Genomic DNA, 25,738 nt, shown 5'->3' with positions numbered 1-25,738 from the left:
CGGATTAGTTTATTAAGTCTGTTGGCATCTGCGACCCTCAGCCTGCTCCCCCAGCATGCAACAGCATAGAGGATCGCACTGGCCACCACAGACTCATAGAAAATCCTCAGCATTTTCTGGCAGATGTTGAAGGACCTCAGTCGCCTCAAAAAATAGAGACGACATGAAGCTGAACGAGATTAAGCCAAGAGTGTGCATAGCAGTAATCTAAGCAAAGGGAGGCTATTTTGAAGAATCTAAAATCAAAAATATTTTTTGAGTTATTTCACACTTTTTTGTTTAAATTCGGTATGTGTTTATTCATAGTTTTGATGCCTTGACAGAGAGTCTACAATGTAAATACTCAAGAAAATAAAGAAAACCCATTAAATGAGAAGGTGTGTCCAAACATTTGTAGACATCAAAGGTTTAAAAGACAAAACTATTATTAAGAATTTTAATTGTGTTTTTTGAAGCTGCAAACTAATTAGATAGCAGAAATCCCAAAATCATGTAGTAATTATTAATATAGCAAGATTAATAATTACATCAGCAATAAAAACATTTAGCCATTTTCTTAAATAACCAATCCTGACAGATTGTGATTAATGCTGACAGGTAAGACAGTGCAACAGTATGGTTTTCATTATATATATTGCACACTGTGTCTGTATTATGGTAAATATAATGGCCAAATTGCGAATGTTTTTTTCCCCTGTAATTACATTTTAATTTCATTTAACTTTTTGAAGGGTACATGTATGGATTATAAAGATTATACATAATCAGTAATGTCAGTCAGCAACATTGTCTTGTTTATCTGTATTCACACTTGACGAGATGAAAATTCAAAAAACATTTATATTGAGCTCATTTTCAGAAACTAAATACAGAAGTAAGTGGTTACAAATTTTGCAACACAATCATCATTCCTTTTTGACTTTGTTTCTGTAAAATAATTTACGCAACAGAAACCTGACTGCTGAAACAAAAATGGTAAATACTAGCAGAATAACTGCCAGCAGAAAGGCTGCCACATCGATCGAGTAGTACTGGATGCTGGACATCTTGTAAGACTCCGTCCTTAAGTGCGCCGCTCCTTTGTGCCGCATGACAAACTCGATCCAGAACATGGCTCGGTCCAGCGGTTTCATAGGCTGATCTCTTTGGATGCTTGACAGCTCCTTCATCTTCTCCCTGTAGGATGGTTGGTAGAGTACCTCCTTTAGCGCCTCCAAGAAGTTTTCTTTGTTCACTGTTGCAATATCAAGGACTTTGGCCACACCTTTTGCTTTCATCCTGAAGAAGTTATCAGCCTGGTCAAACAAAAGGGGCAGGCCAACCAGGGGCACACCGTGGTAAACGGCCTCCTGTATCCCATTGGTGCCTCCATGGGCCACAAACACTCTGGTCTTGGGGTGACCCAGGAGGTCATTTTGGGGCAACCAGTCCAAGATTCGCGTGTTATTACCAAGGGTGGATGGTCTTTTGCCTTTGTGCCTCCAAATCACCTTCTGAGGAAGTTCTGCAAAAGCAGCAGCAATGTCTTCAGCGATGTCCTCTGGAAGTTCTTCTACCAGCGTCCCCAGTGTCATCACAATGACACCATGTTCACCCGAGCTCTGCACAAAGTCCTCTAGCTCTTTAGGCAGGGGCTTGGAGGGTTTGCACTGAAATCCTGACATGTAGACAACATTTGGCATTGTGGGTCGAGGGAACTCAAAGGTGAAATCGTTTCTCATCAGCCAGATGTCTGCTGACTGAAACAGCTCCATGTAATGTACATCACTGCCAAAATGACGATGGACAAATGGTTTGTAGTTTGATTCTGTCATATACCAAATTTTTAAAGTTGAGAAGAAAAAGTAGAGCACATTCTTGACACGCTGAATGAAAGTCATCTTGTCAGTCAGCTCTGACAGGGGTATGGGGATGTAAGAGAGTGGAGAAGGTGCAATTGCAAAATGGCCTTCACCCTGAATAGTCCATCGGACATTAAAGACAAGTGGAAGATGCAGACGGTGAGCCATAAGAACACCTGCACCTGTCCAAGGATCAGTCAGAACCAAATCATATTTGGCATCACGGAGGCTCTGCATCAGGTTGGTATCCTCAAACATTCCCTCCACCATCTCAAGCACCTTGACATGTATTTGATACATCTGTTTCACTAAGTCATGCTCCATTGATAATCGAGTCCACAGTGAAGCACCTTGTCGACGCATGATTAGTGTTTTCATAACAAATCCCCCAAAACGCTCTTCACCAAATCCGGCCGAGGAATTTATAGTGATGGTCTTGTAGTGAGGGGACTCTGACTTGATGTACCAGGTGTCGTTTGGCCGCACCACTGTGACTTCATGACCTCTGGAGTGAAGCTCTGCGATGATGATATTCATGTTGATCCAGTGACTTCCATCCACAGGGAACACCAAGACTTTCCCTCCATTTACCAACAATGTAGAGCATAGCAGCACTGCAAGTGCCAGCAAGTTTGGATGGCACATCTCTGAAAGAGTCAGACAAAGATGTCAGGATGTTAGATCATCTCTTATGAGGAGATGGAGTTTGAGTTTAAGAGTTTGAATCACCCTAATAAATAAGGAGAAATACCTGAGATAAAGTTTAAGTTGAGAAAATATGGACTGGCCAATATTTAAACTTGACCACTGGATGTCAGACGTATTTGCCAGCTCTGCTTTGGTTTTGGCTTAGATAAGATAAAAACGTAAATTTAAAGGTTAAGATAAAGATGTGAATGATTATCTTAAAGTCATGAGCCTCTTACTCACAGCAGTGAGCATCTCGTACAGTTGACCTCATTAGTGATAAGTTAGTGACTTTGCTGCTAAATTTTCATACCTTTTTAACATCGCAGTCACAAAAAGCAAAATAAGAAATAAGAAACTAAGGTGAAACTCTAAACACTATGAGATTGTCCTTCAAGTATGGGCTCAAAATGTGGTCATAAATATTTTGTACTTGTAAAAAAGATTTGTATGTGTAAAAAAGATTTGTGTGTGCGTAAAAAAGATTTGTGTGTTGACTTAGAAAAAAAACCCCCTGCAAGTTACAAGTACGAATTTTGACCCTATTTTCTTCCTTTCATCTGATTGGTCAATGTCATGTCAATCACAAATGTAACAATCCAATCAGAGAACAGATGGGTTTGGCTGTCGGAGGGGCGCTTTTTTTGAACTGCAGGTCTTTGAAGGGAATAAATGCCCTTTTACATGCCAACCCAGCGTTTTCCTTCATCACCACGAAGGAAAACAGTCTGTGGTCGTCCGAGTTTGGTGATTTTTGTGTCACAGGTCTACGTGTTTAATACAGGGACTTCCACAGCCTTTTCAACAGAGCTGCGGACCGCAGGGTGGGGGCGGGCAGTGTTTTGGAAATGACAGTCTTCATTACAAAGCTTTCTTCGTTATGAATTAGCATACATGTTTTTATTGAACATTTGAGGAACCAGCAAAAAAAACAGAAACTCTTGTAGAGGACATAAAGTCAGAGATAGAAAAGACAAGGAGCAGGTGCATCTAGTACAGGTAGAGCTGCTGCAAAAACCCACAGAGCCCAGCAGCCAGCGTAACAAATTCTGGATCCTTTGCTTTTAGTTAGCAGTTAGCATTAGCAGCGTATCCTGCATCCGATGTGAAAGGACTTTTATGCTGCGCACTGTGACTCACAGCAATGGTCCTGGGTCAGCCCTGACTTTGTGTTAAACTAATCCTAAAGTAATAATGGTATTTCTAACCACTGATATACCACAACTTTATCCTTTCAACAGCTACTGAAAGTTAGGGGACCTAGCTGCTATCGGATATTTATATAGAGATCCTGCAGCTTCAAGCTTCATCACCCTTCAAGGACCTGCAGTTCAAAAAAGCGCCCCTCCGACAGCCAAACCCATCTGTTCTCCGATTGGATTGTTACATTTGTGATTGACATGACATTGACCAATCAGATGAAAGGAAGAAAAATAGGGTCAAAATTCGCACTTGTAACTTGCAGGGTTTTTTTTTCTAAGTCCACACACAAATCTTTTTTACGCACACACAAATCTTTTTTACGCACATACAAATCTTTTTTACGCACACACAAATCTTTTTTACGCACACACAAATCTTTTTTACGCACACACAAATCTTTTTTACACACACACAAATCTTTTTTACACACACACACAAATCTTTTTTACACACACACACAAATCTTTTTTACACACACACAAATCTTTTTTACGCACACACAAATCTTTTTTACACACACACACAAATCTTTTTTACACACACACACAAATCTTTTTTACACACACACACAAATCTTTTTTACACACACACACAAATCTTTTTTACGCACACACAAATCTTTTTTACACACACACACAAATCTTTTTTACACACACACACAAATCTTTTTTACACACACACAAATCTTTTTTACACACACACACAAATCTTTTTTACACACACACACAAATCTTTTTTACACACACACAAATCTTTTTTACACACACACAAATCTTTTTTGCACACACAAATCTTTTTTACACACACACACAAATCTTTTTTACACACACACACAAATCTTTTTTACACACACACACAAATCTTTTTTACACACACACACAAATCTTTTTTACGCACACACAAATCTTTTTTACACACACACACAAATCTTTTTTACACACACACAAATCTTTTTTACACACACACACAAATCTTTTTTACACACACACACAAATCTTTTTTTACAAGTACAAAATATTTATGACCACATTTTGAGCCCATATTCAAGTCTTCTTTGGTTTCAGTAGCTAAAGACTTGCATTGATTCAGTTTAAATTAAATAATGTAAGGAAACACTAATAAGCTTCTTAATTTCTTATTTGAAAGAGACAGACATTTCTGTTCTTCAGGATAAGATCAATTTGAGCAAATTCTTGATCCTTCATGTTCTACCAGTAAAGTGGTACAGTCCAATATTTCACTTTACTCATGCAGCAAATAAGTCTTTAGTCCTTCATTAAATGTAATCATGTGAAACCTAATGTTGTGCCCTTAAGCAGGGGGAATAGTGAGGAGAGATGAATGAATAATACTTACACCCAGCTCTAGCTTTCACTCGTCTGTATTGAGTCTAACAAAAACAACACAATCAGAACCACATCCTCGTTGCTTTGATACACTCAGTCTAAGGACCACAGTTTCCAACTAAGGCTGCGTTCACACTGCAAGTCTTAATGCTCAATTCAGATTTTTTGATCTAATCCGATTTTTTTTTGTCTGCTTGTTCACACTACAAATAAAATGTGACAGCAAACGTGCTCTAGTGTGAACCCTCAAAGAGGCCCACATGCGCAAAAGAAGACGTCACACACAACGCGCTCTGTTTAGACCCAGACCAAACAGTATTGTTTGACTGATGGCCCTTAATGTAAAGAGTTGTTTCGGACTTTGTTTCCCAATTGTGCTTTAAGTTATAAAGTTATGGTGTTATTTACATATGGCCTAATAATTATCCTTATTGCTGTTTTAGAGAGGAGCGGTGCTTCAAAGGATAGTTGCAGATTTCTGTCAGAATCTGCAGATTATACAGTACAAATAAAATGTTCATGTTTCACTGGATGGCCAGGAAGCGTTCACGATGTCTTCTCGGGCGCTTCTGCGGTGCTGATAATTGGCGTCTGTCTTGTGTCAGTGACGTAACGCGACATGACATTCAAACAGCAGTCACTTTCTAAAACATCAGATATGTATCAGATTCAGTACCACAAACGAAAGTGCTAATTTAGTTTAGCTTTCCAATTCAGCACAATTCAGTTATTAATCAAAAGGTTGTGCTTACCTTTAATTTAGTGGGCCCCGTCCACCCGATTGATCTGCTGATTCCTGTCCGTCTGACACTGGACTCTGTCCTCCTCAATTTAACACTCAGACTCACATCAACCGGGCAGAAACACCAAAAACTGTCCCGATTCTTTTTTGATGTTGTTGAAATCACCCAATTCTTTGAATCTTTGGGCTGAAGGAAGGACAATACTCGGTGTGCTCAATCAACAATCATTTATTTCCATACAATTCAACAGTCAGAGCATTACAATGTCCGGACGGGAGAGATGCCTGCAGAGGTTCGACAGCATGTCTCAAAATGGTGACGGGTTGCTCAGCTTTTTATAGTCTCTAGTGGCCCCCACCTAGTCGTAAAAGACCAAACATTAACATTCTTTCTCTCTTACGGCGCCTAATTTATGACCTCGGCTCCCTGTCTTTCTGCTCTTCACCAAAGGAATGTGGTCTGTTTCTTCTATTATCTGGACAAGGTCCTCTGCACACAACATTCTCTTCATGATTCAGCAGTATGAAATGTCAAGAAACAATGTAATACATTCAACAGTGTTGAGTAATACAGGTCAAACCAATAGATCGAATGATTTTCACACTCTTTTAAGTCAGAAGTATAATGCAAACTAAAACTACATACTGATCACACACTCTATGTTAAAGGGTATAATATGATCTACAGCAGTTAACATAATTCAACTATTTTGATTACATATAAGGTAACATATAATAACAGAATAATATCACAATGTGCTGAGAATAAACAACCAATACTCAGATCAAGTCCAGTCAACAACAATTATTTATTAAACACATATGTGGGAGATGTACACAACGTCACCCTCTGCATAGATCTCAAAGAGGAAGCACATGTCATACTGTTTTATATGTCAGGTTTCACGCCCCCTCATGCGTAAGCAGATAACATAACACGCATCAGTTACTGTTAGTGACAGTAAGACACAATTCCTTTTTCCGTGATCTTATGCAATTACTTAGAAATCTTTCTTAACTGCCTCTTGCCCCAGGGTTTCCTTTTGTTCTCTCTTAGCAGAGCAAACGCACGCCATGCTCTCTGCAACTCTGCAGCTTCCTATTCTGCACAGTTTCAGTCTTGCTAAGCAACAGTGTTGGTCAAGTTACTTGAAAAAAGAAAAAAGTAATCAGTAACTAATTACTGATTACTTCCCCCAAAAAGTAATCCCGTTACTTTACTGATTACTTATTTTCAAAAGTAATAATTACTTAGTTACTTTTTAAAAACACGATTTACAACCTGAATAGGTGATAAAGCGATAGATCTTTCAGCCCAATTCTATTTTTTCTACATAATCCATCATACAAAATGTAACCAAATGGAAAAGTCTCTTTTTTTTAACTTGTTTTATCAGTTTTAATCTTTTAACTTTATGCATCAAGTAAAAATTTAATTATATGCAACATTCTCTGACTTGAATAAATTAGTTTAACATTTAAACCTATTTTCTACACATTCCAGCACATAAAATAAAATATTTTTTGTGTTACCACTCACTCTTTCAAATAGATGCAAGTAAAACACAGCAGAAAATAAATAAAGTCAAAGACTCAGCGGTCCTGTTGCTCTATTTTCACCTGTAAAGCAGGACTGTGGGAGGCGGAGGTTTACCCTGGTGCAGGTGTGCCGTGGTCAGTTGAAGAATCCGCGAGTTTCTCTGTGAATTTCCCATTACGTCGTTGTGCACTTGGTGCTTGCTTGGAAGTTTTGGGGTTTTTTTCGCTGTAAAAAGAAGTTTTCTTCCCACGCACGATGGACGCTAATGTTTTTGTTATTTTTTATGGAATCAAACTCAAAGTAAGGTCAGTACTTCCACGCTTTAAACGCTGCACGCTCATACGCTCTCCTGCACTCGATATATGATCCATTGTTGATCTGCACACAGCTGTTGTCACTAACAGCGCACTCGCTTACGTCACTGTCGTGAGACATTCTGACAAAAAAATCACGGTTTTAGTAACGCAGTAACGCAGCGTTCCTATGGGAAAGTAACGGTAATCTAATTACCGTTTTTGCAATAGTAATCCCTTACTTTACTTGTTACTTGAAAAAAGTAATCAGTGTTACAAGTAAGGCGTTACTGCCCATCTCTGCTAAGCAATGACCTATGACACAGTTTATAACTGAAAAGTGGCCTGTAATATACTGGCCTGTTATTCAATGCATAAAACAAAATACACAGCAAATAAATACTAGAAAATATATTTTCCTAATACTTGCTGTAAGATGAACCTCTGACCAACTAGGCGCAGAAGGTATTGCATGGCACTGCAGAATGCTGTGGTAGCTGTTTTGTTTCAGGGTGCTGCTCATTCTGTCCTAATCACCAACCCTGGATCCAGCAAAACAGCCCCAGACCGTCACACTTCCTCCTCCATGTTTGACAGTGGATGGCACACACTGTGAAATCACAGTGAAATCACAGCAGCGTCTCTTCTTTCTCCGCAAACTAAGAAGAGCAGGAGCACCAGCCCCCATCATGTACACTTTCTACAGAGGCACCATCGAGAGCATCCTGTCGAGCTGCATCACTGTGTGGTTTGGAGCCTGCAATGCGTCCTGTCATAGAACCCTCCAACGCATAGTGAGAGCTGCAGAGAGGATCATTGGTGTCTCTCTCCCCTCCCTCCAGGACATTTACAGCACCCGTCTCACTAAAAAAGCCCTTTGCATAGCGGCTGATCCCACGCACCCAATGTAAAGCTTCTTCAAGCTGCTGCCGTCAGGGAGGAGACTGCGGAGTCTCCAGGCCAGGACCAGCAGACTGAAGGACAGCTTCATCCATCAGGCTGTCAGGAAGCTTAACTCCCTCCCGATTCTGCCCCCTCTCCCCTCTTCTCCTCCATGGTCTCACTGAACTCTGTCACACACACACACACACACACACACACACACACACACACACACACACACACACACACACACACACACACACACACTCTCTGACTCACTCACTGGCCTGCACCAGTTACCAGTCACTTTGTGGAGCATTGGACTGCCATTACCTCATAAGACTTTGTTGTTATACTATCTCTAACCGTATATTACTAGATCTCCATTTGCACTATTTGCCTATTTGCACTACTCTGCCTGGTTTACACTCAATGTCATTTACCCTTACCTGAATATTGTATATTGTATATTGCATAGCTTTCTTGTTAAATTGTATTGTATTTATTTAAATTTTTACTTTTTAATTTATTTTATTTGCATTTTTTAATCACTCTCTTATATTTAAATGTTCATTTGCTATTTCATCTAGGGTTTGAGAGTAACGAAATTTCTATTCTCTGTATGTCCTGTACATGTGGCAGAATTGACAAATAAAGTTGACTTTGACTTTGTTCCACAGTCAAAGTCAAAGTCAATCTTTTCGTCTACTCGATGGCGTACAAAGATCCTGCCTGATTAACCAAAGATTTCAAGTTTTGATTCGTCAGTCCATAATACCTTCTTCTAGTTTTCAGTGGTCCAATGGTGGCGTTTCATGACCCAGGCAAGCCTTTTTGTCTTATTATGACACGTTAGCAATGGCTTTCTTGCTGCAACTCGTCCTTTCAAACCTGTAGCTCAAAGTCTTCTTGTCATAGTTGAAGCTGAGACTTGCTTACTACGACATTAAGCTGTGCTTGAAGCTGTTGTCCTGTGAGCCGCTTATCATTCAAGCTGTTAACTCTCAGAAACTTGTCCTCTGATTCAGTTGTGGCTTTGGGTCTGCCAGAGTAGACCTCTTCCTGTCAGAGTTTGCCCAGTTTCTGAGTGCCTTTTGGTGTTGAAGGAAACTGTACTCACTGACACCTTGACTTTATTTGCAATTTCTCTGTAAGACAGACCTACATTTTTAATTGCTATGATGGTCTGGCTCTCTTCCACTGTTAATTGTCTTTTTCTCGCCATTTTTGTAGCAACACACTGCTTTCTGCTGTACAATACTGTTCAAAATGGTAAATGGCCTGTATTTATATAGCGCTTTACGAGTCCCTAAGGACCCCAAAGCGCTTTACATATCCAGTCATCCACCCATTCACACACACATTCACACACTGATGATGGCAAGCTACATTGTAGCCACAGCCACCCTGGGGCGCACTGACTGATGCTCATTAGGGTCTGGTAACACAGTGTGTTCCTACACTGCTTTTATGCAGACAGAGGGGGGTGCAAGTGATCCAGAAAAGTTGGGACACCTGTAGGAATTAGTAGCACCAGCTTTCAAGGCATGATCAACCTCCATTGCTGCAGAACAGCTTTAAATTGTTAACCATTTTAATGTTCCCTGAAGTCTTCTTTAGTTTCAGTAACTAAAAACTTGTATTGATTCAGGTCAAATTAAATAATTTTAGGAAAAACCAATAAGCGTCTTTATTTTTTATTTGAAAGTGACCAAATATTTGTGTTCTTCAGGATGAGACCAATTTGAGCAAATTCGTGAGCCTTTGCGTTCTTCCAGTAAAGTAGTACAGTCCAATATATCACTTTACTCATATTCTGTTTGCATAGGGTTAATGTTAGGGTTGGGGTCATTGCCAGTGATGACTTAGACCTCAAAAAGTTAAAGAGTAAAAACAATAAGAACTTGACTTGTAAAGAAAACTCACACGATAAATCGGTGTCAGATGAAAAACTTTCATAAATCCTGAATATATGATTCAAGTAGTTAAATACGGAGCCTCACACGGGACATTGCAGAAAAAAAAATGAAGATGAACTTCTGTGAGATCTCGCAAAACTTTTGCGAGTACGGTGTTCCCCCCAGCTCTAGTGGGCCTCGACTTCCCGGTCAGCTTTGAGCTGGTGGGTAACAGATGTCTCCGAAAACATCGGCGCACTTTTGCAAATAATTGATGTCTTGATAAAAAGTCCAGATATTTGCCGCCATTGTTAGAAACTGGAATTGGCTGGGCCGTGTTATGAATTCTGGGATAGGTTGGGCCACGAAGGATACACCGACTCGGCCTTCAAATGCGACCTGTGAAGGATTGCAGCCTATTTTGCGAGATTTCACTGAAGTTCATCTTTATTTTTTTTTTCCTCCAATGTCTCTTGTGGGGCTCTGTAGTTAAATGTAGTTAAGTTAAAAATAAATGTAACAATGGAGACATTGCTGTATATATATTTTTTAAATCAACAAAGTGATCAATAGTGTTCTATGGTAATATGTAATTCAGTGCACCAAAATAGTTGTATTAGATTTCAACTTACTTTATTTTCTATTCCACCACCATTTGAAATAGAGTGGGAAAAATATACCGTACACAGTGAATTTCAGCTACTTGCACACTGTTTCTATATTACTGTCAATATGTTGGTCAGGTTACAGAAGTTTTTTTTATGCACATGAAAAATATCACCATCAAATTCTGTAATATTTCTACAACAATACATATAATAAAATATGTTCTATAGTTGAGCACTGCATGAGGCCAAAATCTTCTTATGTGCTCTTAATGAAGGTTTAAACATCATCACCATACGGGTGTAGGAAAATTTAATTATCTCCCTGTTTAACTGTTAGACAATTTTAGGAAATGTGGTGATTCTTAAAGTGTTTACAACAGCAAAATATTCTAAGTCACATGAATTTAAACCCGTAACTAATTTATTGATTTACTTGCCTCATTTTCTAACTTTTTACTGAAAAACACTGAAAATTATATACATTTTAAGTTTTTAAGATTGAAAAAAAAAACAACAACAAAAACACATCTGAAATGTGATTAAACCGAGTTTATTAGACAATTGTGAGATTTGCATTGCTGCGCTGAGCACACACTCAGGTTTGTTGCACTACCAGTACAAATTTATCTCTGTCCTTCTCCTGAATAGAGAACAGATGACAAGCATAAAAATCATCATTCCTTTTTGACTTTGTTTCTGTAAAACTTACACATCAGAAACCTGACTGCTGAAACAAAAATGGTAAATACTAGCAAAATAACTGCCAGCAGAAAGGCTGCCACATCGATCGAGTAGTACTGGATGCTGGACATCTTGTAAGACTCCGTCCTTAAGTGCGCCGCTCCTTTGTGCCGCATGACAAACTCGATCCAGAACATGGCTCGGTCCAGCGGTTTCATAGGCTGATCTCTTTGGATGCTTGACAGCTCCTTCATCTTCTCCCTGTAGGATGGTTGGTAGAGTACCTCCTTTAGCGCCTCCAAGAAGTTTTCTTTGTTCACTGTTGCAATATCAAGGACTTTGGCCACACCTTTTGCTTTCATCCTGAAGAAGTTATCAGCCTGGTCAAACATAAGTGGCAGGCCAACCAGGGGCACACCGTGGTAAACGGCCTCCTGTATCCCATTGGTGCCTCCATGGGCCACAAACACTCTGGTCTTGGGGTGACCCAGGAGGTCATTTTGGGGCAACCAGTCCAAGATTCGCGTGTTATTACCAAGGGTGGATGGTCTTTTGCCTTTGTGCCTCCAAATCACCTTCTGAGGAAGTTCTGCAAAAGCAGCAGCAATGTCTTCAGCGATGTCCTCTGGAAGTTCTTCTACCAGCGTCCCCAGTGTCATCACAATGACACCATGTTCACCTGAGCTCTGCACAAAGTCCTCTAGCTCTTTAGACAGGGGCTTGGAGGGTTTGCACTGAAATCCTGACATGTAGACAATGTTTGGCATTGTGGGTCGAGGGAACTCAAAGGTGAAATCGTTTCTCATCAACCAGATGTCTGCTGACTGAAACAGCTCCATGTAATGTACATCACTGCCAACATGACGATGGACAAATGGTTTGTAGTTTGGTTCTGTGATGTACCAAATTTGAAAACATGTGAAGAAAAAGTAGAGCATATTCTGGACACGCTGAATGAAAGTCATCTTGTCAGTCAGCTCTGTCCCTGGTATGGGGATGTAAGAGAGTGGGGAAGGTGCAATTGCTAGATGGCCTTCACCCTGAATAGTCCATCGGACATTAAAGACAAGTGGAAGACCCAAACGGTGAGCCATAAGAACACCTGTACCAATCGTAGGATCAGTCAGAACCAAATCATATTTGGCATCACGGAGGCTCTGCATCAGCTTGGTATCCTCAAACATGCGTTCCACCATCTCAAGCACTTTCTTATGCATTTCATAAAACTCTTTCACTAAATCATATTCCATTGATAAACGTGTCCAAAGAGAAGCACCTTGTCGACGCATGATTAGTGTTTTCATAACAAATCCCCCAAAACGCTCTTCATCAAATCCGGCCGAGGAATTTATAGTGATGGTCTTGTAGTGAGGGGACTCTGACTTGATGTACCAGGTGTCGTTTGGCCGCACCACTGTGACTTCATGACCTCTGGAGTGAAGCTCTGCGATGATGATATTCATGTTGATCCAGTGACTTCCATCCACAGGGAACACCAAGACTTTCCCTCCATTTACCAACAATGTAGAGCATAGCAGCACTGCAAGTGCCAGCAAGTTCGGATGGCACATCTCTGAAAGAGATTCTGACAAAAATGTCAAGATGTTAGATTATTTCTTAAGCAAATGGTTTGAGTTCAAGAGCTTGTATCACCCTAATAACTAATGACAGATATACCTGAGATAAAGTTTAAGTTGGGAAAATATGGACTGGCCAATATATAAATTTGGAGGTCAGATGTATTTGCCAGGTCTGCTTTGGTTTTGGCTTTTAAGATAAAAACTCAGATTTAAAGGTTAAGTTATAGATGTAGATTATTATCTTAAAGTCATGAGCCTCATACTCACAGCAGTGAGTATCTCCTACTGTTGATCTCATTATTGATAAGTTAGTGACTTTGCCGCTAAATTTTCATACCTTTTTAACACCGTAGTCACAAAGAAACAGCAAAACAAGAAATAACTTCTGTATGACTAAACAATGATTCCAACAAAAAACGTGAAACTTGTCCTCTTGATTAGTTCATTTCAAATGTTACAATCAGCTAAACCTTTTTGTACTTGATTTGAATTCTAGAGTCAACATTTATATATGTAAACTTCGTTGATTCTTATGAATATTCATGTTAAACATTTAATCTTTTACTTTTTGTTTTTAAATATGACTTTGCTCATTATCTGCAGTAATGTTTTCTTTTAAGAGATAAGTTAAAGTTTGTGTTCCTTCAGTAAATAGAGGCTGACAAGAAGTTTGGGAGCTAGAGACGAGCATGTTGCACAGTAAAGGTGATTGTGGTGTGGAACCCCAGACTGTTCATATGATCTTAATTAAAGTGTAAATATGAGGGGGAAAAAGGCAGAATTCACTGTAACATTTGAAAAAAATAAATTAAATTTAAAAAAAAAATAATGAAATGCGGGTGAATTTGAAAAACTAAAGTGAAACTCTACACAGCAAATCCAGCATGTCCAAATTAACACTGTCGGATTTGATTTCAACACTATTAAAGTGTCTATATGGGTCCACACCAGAGAGTGTTAATTTAACTCTTTTTGGAGAGTTGGTACGTTAACTCTGATTTAGTGTTAAACACCAAATCTGTCTGGAGTTGATAATTTAACACTGGGTGTTAAGAGTTTATATATTAACTCTCAAAGAGTATTTTAGTTTAACTACGTAAGAGTTATCTTCGAATTCATTCTAAAAAGCAGGAATTTTACTGTTCTGAACTTCTAGAAATTTCTTTTGGAAATAAACATTTACTAAAAAGATGCAATGGTTTTTGAAAAACATTTATTCTGAACTGTGCACCACAATTTCAAAACATTTTCTGAAAGATGTAACAGTATACATGTTCTCACTTTCATTAGAATTTTGTTTATCAAAAGGTCTGACATGGTAAATGCAAATAACAGCATTCTCATCACTTATTTCTTCAATACAATATGCATGTCCTTCATTCATCCCTTTGTGGAACTTCAACGCACTTCTGCTCTCCCCCATATTCCATCTTCACAAGCATATCCTGTGCGGAGATTGAATAAAAATTAGTTGACACTAATTAATGGCACAAATAATCCAGTAAACAATTGCAGCACAGTAAAAAAAAAAAAGGAATCCTCTTTGAGCCATTACTTGTGTAAAGTATTTTCCCAAAAGACAAAGACACAGGCAACAGGTAATACTGAACTAAATGTAAAACCTCAACCTTTTTCATTTTTACCTAAACCGTGTGCACAAAACTCTGGAGGGATCTATGCTAACGTAGAATCCAGTCAGGACGTCAGCTACTGCTGTTTGCTCGTTTGTTTGTTTTTTATATGTGCGATCGTTTTCAGGCTTCAAGTAGCACCATTATACCAACATTTCACATTCTAGACATTGTTTTAGGTGTATTTGACCAAAAGTTTGACTGAAAATTCACATGCAAGCTTTTTTTCAAGGCTGTGGTATTTGCCCGCAAACAATACCTTTCAGCTAGCTAAAACAGAATATTATGCTATCAGCGAGCAACATGGCTAATGCCTTTCACACAGCTTTGTCTCAACTCCAAAGAGCCACAGAAGTAAAAGCTCATAATAATAATTGAAACAATATTTGAAAAAATGACTTACCAAGCATGGCAAACAACTCGAATATGTAGAGCAAAATGTTCTGAAACGGCTTCACTTCAGCTTCGATTGGAGCCGTGCTGGGGGCGGAGTCTGTGAATTTACTCTGTTGGTGTCATAGCCCCTCTAGGAGTTCAGAGTTAAGAGGTCAAGAGTTAATGTTTCCATTGTAACACCTCCAGATTTGACATAGAAACACTCATTTTTAACACTCGATTTTAACTACTATCATTTTACACCTCAGAGTTACATTAAAAGAATGTGACTCTGCTTAGAGTAAAATTAACTCTACTTTTGCAAGAAGACTATTAACACCAAAACATTTAACACTTTTGAATTTACTGTGTATGAGATTGTCCTACAAGTCTTCTTTGGTTTCAATAACTAAAAACTTGCATTGATTCAGGTCAATTTAAATAATGTAAGGAAACACCGATAAGCTTCTTTATTTCTTATTAGAAAGTGATGGAAAATTTCTGTTCTTCAGGATAAGACCAGTTTGAACAAATTCTTCAGCTTTCACGTTCTTCCAGTAAAGTGATACAGTCCAATACTTCACTTTACTCACGCATCAAATAAGATGTTAGTGCTTCATGAAAGGTAATCACGTTAAACCTAACCCTTCATAGTTTTTCATATATCGTCAGTGAGAATGTTTAGTAGTTTTTCGTCTGATGATCAAAACCTTAGGAAACAGTTTTAAATAAATACTGCTCGGGGTTGGGGGTCATTGCTGATGATGACTTCGACCTCAAAAGGTTTAAGAGTAAAAACAATAAGAACTTTTAAAATGTTTCATGTAACAAAATGGTAAAGCTGAAACTTGACAAAAATAGTGACTTCAATTATCCCTCAATGAAAAAAGAAAAATTGCATAATAAATAGGTGTCAGATGGAAAACTTTAATAAATCCTGAATATATGTTTTAACTAGTTAGAGAGATACTCCCTACAGCTTATGACAAAATTTGATCCGATTTGTTTGATGGCCCTAATCATGACCTTTTGACCTCCCCCCTCCCCCCCCGGAAGTGTGTAATTTGATCCCCTAAGCGTGACGAATTGCATCCGGAGAAGGGAGGGGGAAACCCCGGAAGCGCGCCACCTGTCCCTAAGCGTGACGAATTGCATCCGGAGAAGGGAGGGGGAACCCCCGGAAGCGCGGCACCTGTTGTTGGGAAAAAAAAGAAAAAAGTTTTTAGAGGGAGGAGAATAAAAGCAGAGAGGAGGAGCACAATTTCTAAGGCACAGACGCAAGATGGATTTCCTTCTGCAGCCCAGCAGCGCTCCTGTGTACTTGGACGGCGAAGAAATCTGCTCTCCCAAAGAAGGCTTTGAATATGACATATTCAAATACAGCATATTTACTATGGAAGGCCTCGATCCGGACCTTATGACCCTACCGGAAATACTCCGGAAGTGTCTAGTCATTTTCAGACCTGATGCGTCATGTTCCCTAAGCATGAGGGGAGGGGTATGGTTGCTGGGGGGAGATCAGAGAGGGTTCCTGAAGCACAGCGGTGACGCAGCAGTTGACTCTGTGCTGTATAGAGAGACAGAGCGGCAGTTAGTTTTCCACAAACTCATAGTTTGAATTCTGTTTCGATATTATGACAATTTTCTCTGTATTTCTTTTTTTTTTTTTTTTACAATAGCGGATGTAATTTTACTTTCTTAAGCTGCACCGGCGTTTGTAATGGGAATAAAGAGTGACTTCCTGTAGAGAACCGTTTCTTTCAATAGTATTTTATTTTCCTATAATACAGACGCAGTAAAAAAACCTTTAAGATACGCCATAGCTTGTGATGAAAATAAGAACTTTCTATCCGCTTGTAACCTACAGGCTGCCTATGTGTAAAAATGAATAAATATCCCTTAGTGAATACTACTTTTCCCTTTGAGAGTCCTTTTTACAAGAGACTGAAAAACAAACCATAATAGCCGTGACAGGAGCTCTTGTTTCACACACACACACACACACACACACACACACACACACACACACACACACACACACACACACACACACACACCGCGGGTCAAGGAGGAATGAGACAGCAGATATCAGTTTTTTCTCAATGCTTATAACCTATAACGCGTCCTCCAAAAAATTATTATTATTATTAAAACATCTATATGAGGTAGCTTTTGCGCAGCCTGCTCCTTGGTAGAGTTTTTTTCTTCATTACTTTTACAATGGGTTTTCTCAATAGACAGAAAATGATGACGCTGAGGAGTCAACAGCCGATATTATCATTGCTTGTAACCCGGTAAATAATTTCGTACATCTCCCCATAAAATAAGCCTTAGTGGAAAAAAGCTCATATTCGAATAAGTTTATTCCCCTCTGTGAGAAAGAGTTTTTTTTCTCAGAGTCAACCATGAGGCGAGTTTTGTCAACAGGAGGCGAGCAAGAACAACTGTTCTGTTTACATTATACGTGCTTTAGAAGACATAGCATACCACAGGTCTGCTCAGCAACATTTCGACTTTGGCTTGTTTTTTCTGGTTAACGTTAATTACGTAATTTAGAATTAAAGTTTAGTGTTCTTAGCATTTAGGATGGCCGTGGCGAGTAACTCGAGTGCTGTAAACATTTCATGAAACCTCATCAAAAGTTATCTGAGTTGGAAGGGTGGCTGTTAATAAGCCATTCTTAAGGAAGGAGAACAGAGAAAAATAAGGCTGAGGTGTGCCAAATTACACAAGAAATTGACTGGAAAAAGAAATCAGCTGTAATATGTCTTATGGAGTAATGAATCCAAATTTGAAATATGCATGGAAGAGGTCCGAAGAGAGATACAACAGTGAATGTCTATAACCGTCTTTAACACAGCGTGGATACTCTACCGTGCTTTGAGGCTGGATTTCAGCCAGTGTTGTTGGAGCTCTTATCCAAATTAATCAAATTATGAATGTAGAAAAGTTCCACCAGATTTTGATCGACCATGTAATACCACGTAGTGTCTGATTGGCTTCAACTTCATTTTTCAGTACGACAATGATCGCAAACATACTGCCAATGTAGTCAAAGTATGCCTGGATGAAACAACGCATCAGTCATGGATTGATCTCTCCAGGGTTCGAACCTCAAGATAATCGAAGCGGTGTGGGATCATCTTGACAGAAAACAAAACAAAAGGCAGCCAGCATCCAAAGAAGAGTCTCGGATGTCTTTCAAGAAGCCTGCAGAACTAAGAAATTACAAGAAAGCTTACCTATTAGAGTTTAAGCTGCGTTGAAGAATGAAAGGCAGCTTTAACTGAACAAAAGGGTAAAAAAATCCCACATTGACGGCTAACTCAAGAGACAAAAAGCATTAGAACTCAAGTCATTACCGTACTTAAGGATAAATAAGTTAATTAATTACATTAATGCATAAGCAGAAAATAACCTACAGTAACTGCTTTGCGATATGGAAGTGCAAAAGACAACTGAAAGGGAGGATAGTTTCTATATATGTGGTTTCTATTAAGGGACAGAGGAACGATAAGAAACGATAAGAAATCAAGGAGTGTGGTGTAGATAAGTGAGGAAATCCGATCATTACTACAAATTTAGTTGAAATTTAAATATTTTAACTATGGTGTGTGAGGTGGGCCCCTGGGTGCCTCCTGTGAGGGCTGTCTGTTTTCCACATTCTGCAACGGTAAAATACGACTTAGAGGCGGATATTTGTTTTACTTTATGGGCAACAGTTGTTGATCCTAAATGCTAAGAACACTAAACTTTAATTCTAAATTACGTAATTAACGTTAACCAGAAAAAACAAGCCAAAGTCGAAATGTTGCTGAGCTGACCTGTGGTATGCTATGTCTTCTAAAGCACGTATAATGTAAACAGAACAGTTGTTTTTGCTCGCCTCCTGTTGACAAAACTCGCCTCATGGTTGACTCTGAGAAAAAAAACTCTTTCCCACAGAGGGGAATAAACTTATTCGAATATGAGCTTTTTTCCACTAAGGCTTATTTTATGGGGAGATGTACGAAATTATTTACCGGGTTACAAGCAATGATAATATCGGCTGTTGACTCCTCAGCGTCATCATTTTCTGTCTATTGAGAAAACCCATTGTAAAAGTAATGAAGAAAAAAACTCTACCAAGGAGCAGGCTGCGCAAAAGCTACCTCATATAGATGTTTTAATAATAATAATAATTTTTTGGAGGACGCGTTATAGGTTATAAGCATTGAGAAAAAACTGATATCTGCTGTCTCATTCCTCCTTGACCCGCGGTGTGTGTGTGTGTGTGTGTGTGTGTGGTGTGTGTGTGTGTGTGTGTGTGTGTGTGAAACAAGAGCTCCTGTCACGGCTATTATGGTTTGTTTTTCAGTCTCTTGTAAAAAGGACTCTCAAAGGGAAAAGTAGTATTCACTAAGGGATATTTATTCATTTTTACACATAGGCAGCCTGTAGGTTACAAGCGGATAGAAAGTTCTTATTTTCATCACAAGCTATGGCGTATCTTAAAGGTTTTTTTACTGCGTCTGTATTATAGGAAAATAAAATACTATTGAAAGAAACGGTTCTCTACAGGAAGTCACTCTTTATTCCCATTACAAACGCCGGTGCAGCTTAAGAAAGTAAAATTAAATCCGCTATTGTAAAAAAAAAAAAAAAAAGAAATACAGAGAAAATTGTCATAATATCGAAACGGAATTCAAACTATGAGTTTGTGGAAAACTAACTGCCGCTCTGTCTCTCTATACAGCACAGAGTCAACTGCTGCGTCACCGCTGTGCTTCAGGAACCCTCTCTGATCTCCCCCCAGCAACCATACCCCTCCCCTCATGCTTAGGGAACATGACGCATCAGGTCTGAAAATGACTAGACACTTCCGGAGTATTTCCGGTAGGGTCATAAGGTCCGGATCGAGGCCTTCCATAGTAAATATGCTGTATTTGAATATGTCATATTCAAAGCCTTCTTTGGGAGAGCAGATTTCTTCGCCGTCCAAGTACACAGGAGCGCTGCTGGGCTGCAGAAGGAAATCCATCTTGCGTCTGTGCCTTAGAAATTGTGCTCCTCCTCTCTGCTTTTATTCTCCTCCCACTAAAAACTTTTTTCTTTTTTTTCCCAACAACAGGTGCCGCGCTTCCGGGGGTTCCCCCTCCCTTCTCCGGATGCAATTCGTCACGCTTAGGGGATCAAATTACACACTTCCGGGGGGGGGGGGGGGGGGGGGAGGTCAAAGGGTCATGATTAGGGCCATCAATCAAATCGGATCAAATTTTGTCATAAGCTGTAGGGAGTATCTCTCTCTAGTTAAATGTAGTCATGTTATTAAATTTAACAATGAAGACATTTCTGTATTTATTTTTTGTTAAAACAGCAAAGTGATGAATAGTGATCCATAGTTAAAATATAATAAAGTGCGTGTATCAAGTTGTATCAGATTTCAAATTACTTTATTTTGTATTCCAACAACGTTTAGTGGGAAAATATACAGTACATAGTGAACTTCAGCTACTTGCACACTGGTTCTATATTACTGTGAATAAGTTGGTCAGGATACATAAGTTTTAGTAATAAATTTAAAAAATATCACCATAAAATTCTGTGAAATTTCTACAAAAATACATATAAAAAATATATATTCTATTGTTGAGCACTGCATGAGGCCAAACTCTTCTTATGTGCTCTTAATAAAGGATTAGGCATCATCACCATACGACAGTCAGAAACATTTAATTGTGTCCCTGTTTAACGGTTAGACAATTGTAGGAAATGTGGTGATTCTTAAAGTGTTTAAACAGCAGACTATTCCAAATCAAATGAATATAAACCCATAACTGATTCATTGATTTGCTTGCTTCATTTACTAACTTTTCCCTGAACAACACTATAATAATAATTTCTATTTTAAGTTTTTAAGATACTGACAAATAAGCAAAAATACATCTGAAATATGGCTAGACCGAGGTCATTAGAAAATGTGAGGTTTGTATAGCTGAATTGAGCTGCACACACACTCAGGTTTGTTACACTACCAGTACAAATTTATCTCTGTCCTTCTTCTGAATAGAGAACAGACGACAAGCATACAAATTTTGCAACACAATCATCATTCCTTTTTGACTTTGTTTCTGTAAAATAACTTACGCAATAGAAACTTGACTGCTGAAATAAAAATGGTAAATACTAGCAGAATAACTGTCAGCAGAAAGGCTGCCACATCGATCGAGTAGTACTGGATGCTGGACATCTTGTAAGACTCCGTCCTTAAGTGCGCCGCTCCTTTGTGCCGCATGACAAACTCAATCCAGAACATGGCTCGGTCCAGCGGTTTCATAGGCTGATCTCTTTGGATGCTTGACAGCTTCTTCATTTTCTCCCTGTAGGATGGTTGGTAGAGTACCTCCTTTAGCGCCTCCAAGAAGTTTTCTTTGTTCACTGTTGCAATATCAAGGACTTTGGCCACACCTCTTGCTTTCATCCTGAAGAAGTTATCAGCCTGGTCAAACATAAGTGGCAGGCCAACCAGGGGCACACCGTGGTAAACGGCCTCCTGTATCCCATTGGTGCCTCCATGGGCCACAAACACTCTGGTCTTGGGGTGACCCAGGAGGTCATTTTGGGGCAACCAGTCCAAGATTCGCGTGTTATTACCAAGGGTGGATGGTCTTTTGCCTTTGTGCCTCCAAATCACCTTCTGAGGAAGTTCTGCAAAAGCAGCAGCAATGTCTTCAGCGATGTCCTCTGGAAGTTTTTCCACCACAGACCCCAGTGTCATCACAATGACACCATGTTCACCTGAGCTCTGCACAAAGTCCTCTAGCTCTTTAGACAGGGGCTTGGAGGGTTTGCACTGAAATCCTGACATGTAGACAACGTTTGGCATTGAGGGTCGAGGGAACTCAAAGGTGAAATCGTTTCTCATCAACCAGATGTCTGCTGACTGAAACAGCTCCATGTAATGTACATCACTGCCAAAATGACGATGGACAAATGGTTTGTAGTTTGGTTCTGTCATATACCAATTTTGTAAAGTTAAGAAGAAAAAGTAGAGCATATTCTGGACACGCTGAATGAAAGTCATCTTGTCAGTCAGCTCTGTCCCTGGTATGGGAATGTAAGAGAGTGGAGAAGGTGCAATTGCAAAATGGCCTTCACCCTGAATAGTCCATCGGACATTAAAGACAAGTGGAAGACCCAAACGATGAGCCATAAGAACACCTGTACCAATTGCAGGATCAGTCAGAACCAAATCATATTTGGCATCACGGAGGCTCTGCATCAGCTTGGTATCCTCAAACATTCCCTCCACCATCTCAAGCACTTTGACATGCATTTGATACAACTGTTTCACTAAGTCATGCTCCATTGATAATCGAGTCCACAGTGAAGCACCTTGGCGACGCATGATTAGTGTTTCCATTACAAATGCCTCAAAGTGCTCTTTGTTAAAACCATTCGAGAACTTTATAGTGATGGTCTTGTAGTGGGGGGACTCTGACTTGATGTACCAGGTGTCGTTTGGCCGCACCACTGTGACTTCATGACCTCTGGAGTGAAGCTCTGCGATGATGATATTCATGTTGATCCAGTGACTTCCATCCACAGGGAACACCAAGACTTTCCCTCCATTTACCAACAATGTAGAGCATAGCAGCACTGCAAGTGCCAGGAAGTTCGGATGGCACATCTCTGAAAGAGATTCTGACAGAGATGTCAAGATGTTAAATCTCTCCTTCTGTTTAGTAAGGGCCTTGAGTTTAAGGGTTTCTATGAACTTAAAAACAAAGAAAAATTATTAAAAAAATTCCTTCCTGCATACACACTGGAAGATATTGGCAGTGATGTAGTGACTCCAGATCAAGAAATGACAATGGATTTCTGCAACTTGCAATGATGACAACCAAAACGTAAGTTATGAATGTTTAAGAACACATTAGATGCTATCTAGTGATTCTTATTAAACATAAGAATGACAGTTAAATCCAAGAGGCCAATTTATTTTCCTGATTAGAAGTCGGGATGTATTTAAAAAGCTAACTTCTGAGCCTTGTAATTTCACTTTGGGAATGTGGCATTGTAAAATACTTTGGTATTTTATAATGTACATCATTAGTGATCTAGATTACTAATCTGAGTAAATAATATAACTCAGTCATTTCAGTTTATGTTTGACAGCAAAGGTTGCCGTATAGCTAAAACCACCCTGATTCACACCACCACCAGTCTTTCTACAAAAGATTTCCAGTTGTTTTTCACTAAGCTGAGGCACCCCACTTTAATACTTGCATAGCTTCCAGATTTTCTGCAGCTCACTGGTTCAACTGCAGTGTGAAAATTCCTGCCTCTAAATCTCAGGAGGTTTAAAAGCAGGCAACAAAGCTGTTTGCTGTTTTTTGTTCCCTGTTTCACAGCTGCCAGCATTAGTGGGTATGAAATTATAAAGCAATTATAAAGCAACAATTATAAATATTGTAAAAGCTGCCATTGTTTAATGTTAAATGTTAAATGGACTGTATTTGTATAGCGCTTTACTTGGTCTCTAAGGACCCCAAAGCACTTTACACTACATTCAGTCATCCACCCACACATTCACACACTGGTGATTGCAAGCTACATTGTAGCCACAGCCACCCTTGGGCGCACTGACAGAGGCGAGGCTGCCGGACACTGGCGCCACCGGGCCCTCTGACCACCACCAGTCAAAAGACCTTTTGTGCTTGCAAGACTTAACATTTTTTCCTTAGTTCCGAATTTAAAATAATCAAAACAAAACTTTATAAGAAAAATCTTTCTGTTTTGCATCAAAAAAAGTAACTCCATGTTCTCTCTGTATTTAATTTGAGAAAGTCTGAACTTGTGTGACCTTTGAAGCTTCCTTCTTTTTTTCGAAAGGAAACAAATTTCCAAGCTGAAATGCATCCGATTCCAAAACAATTCATTCTTTTTCTTGCTTTTGTTCCTTGTGATCAGAACAAACTATGACTGTGAATGAGGATGGTTTATATAGTGAGATTCCTCCATGCAATCATAAAGCTCAGCCTTGTTATTGTTGAGAGGAGACATCTGGGAAATATTCTGTTCCTCTGTGAGAATCCATATGCTACTACTTAGCTGGTCGGTCATGCATATTTCAGAACAGAACTCGCAGCGTAACTACACAAAGAAATGCTCTAAAACAGCATTAAAGGTATTTGGGGTTTACATTAAAATGCCATTTTATCTTCTAAAACTCTTGCTGATCTTGGGTTTTTGATCTAAGTACTTACCTAGAGCGTCCCTGTAAAAAGATCTCACGTTTCAACCAGAGCCTGTTGGTTGTGTGTCCAGCCTGCTTCACCGGTCTCTGAGTGAATGACTGCCATCGGGCTCTGACGAGCAAAATACCTCTGACCGCATTGGCTCTAAGGTAGCAGGAGTAAGGTTCAGAGCCTTTTGTAGTTTTCAGCAGCAAGGTGTGTTGTATAAGAGAAAACTGGATCAAATGTTGTGAACTCTGATCTATAGATGTAGTAGATAATACTGTTGCTACAGGTTACTATAGACAAAGACAAGTGTATCTGAAATGAATGAATGGTTTTGGGTGAAGACATTTGAGGATAAAATGGAAGTAATTGAAAAATTGAAGGCAACATAGAAATAAACTGTTGTAATTGAGTGTGATGTAAGTAGAAGGTTATTGGCGTGCATTAATCAAACAGTGTGTTCAAATAGTGAGTTCATCTACATGAACTTCATTACCTCGCCCTCTGACTTAAAAAAGTGAACGTGTTGTTTCACAAGACAAATAAATTGCACATTAAAGCAAATAGCAGGCCATGAGTTAATGATCAGGAAAAAAACATTAACAAGAAAAAATTCCCAAGTAAAGCTGCAATAGAGTTCGAAAGAGTTAATGCAAGTCTTCAAAAGATACATTATACTGTAGGTGTGTCCTATTAATTGACTAATTAATTAAATGATTCACATGATTCTACTGGATGTCCTCACACGGTAGATTAATTGCAGTCAGAGACAACAATTAAAGATAAAAAGGAATCTACATTTCTGTTTATTAAAAAACAAATTGAGCAGCGCCGCTTGATATTAACTGACATGACTGAGTGAAGTCAAAGAAACCAAGACGGTGAATAAACTAAATGACATGAAAGTAAAGATCCAAATCGGGGAGAGAAATATCATGGCACCAGTAAACTCAGTCTAGACAATAATGAAGGCAGAAATAAACTGACAGAAAGGAAGTGAAAATGCAGAAAGCAAAAAAGAAATTATCCTTCAAAATAAAGCAGGAACTAAACTGGAAAAGGGAAACACCAAGACACAGACTAAGGTGAAAATAAGAGGCGCACAAAGTTTAACATTAATTAACTATGAGTCAACCCAAAAGCCATGATGGTATAATATTCCTCTCTGCCTTAGAGCCCTAAAATAATTGTCCAAAACTATTAACCA

General features: G+C 39.1%; 1 protein-coding gene and 3 pseudogenes across 1 annotated transcript in view; 1 reads left to right on the top strand and 3 right to left on the bottom strand.

Moving 5' to 3' along the window:
* Nucleotides 1-25,738, top strand: part of LOC113034035 (SH2 domain-containing protein 3C-like) — a 54,778-nt gene that overhangs the window by 22,524 nt on the left and 6,516 nt on the right. The window lies entirely within an intron of this gene.
* LOC113034037 (UDP-glucuronosyltransferase 2A2 pseudogene) lies at nucleotides 275-6,035 on the bottom strand (annotated as a pseudogene).
* Nucleotides 11,570-13,306, bottom strand: LOC113034038 (UDP-glucuronosyltransferase 2B31 pseudogene; annotated as a pseudogene).
* Nucleotides 20,762-24,621, bottom strand: LOC113034036 (UDP-glucuronosyltransferase 2A2 pseudogene; annotated as a pseudogene).

This window comes from Astatotilapia calliptera, chromosome 12 (assembly GCF_900246225.1).
Source record: "Astatotilapia calliptera chromosome 12, fAstCal1.2, whole genome shotgun sequence".
NCBI lineage: Eukaryota > Metazoa > Chordata > Actinopteri > Cichliformes > Cichlidae > Astatotilapia > Astatotilapia calliptera.
The sequence above is the reverse complement of the archived record's forward strand: the minus strand, read 5'-3'. Positions and strand labels throughout refer to the sequence as shown.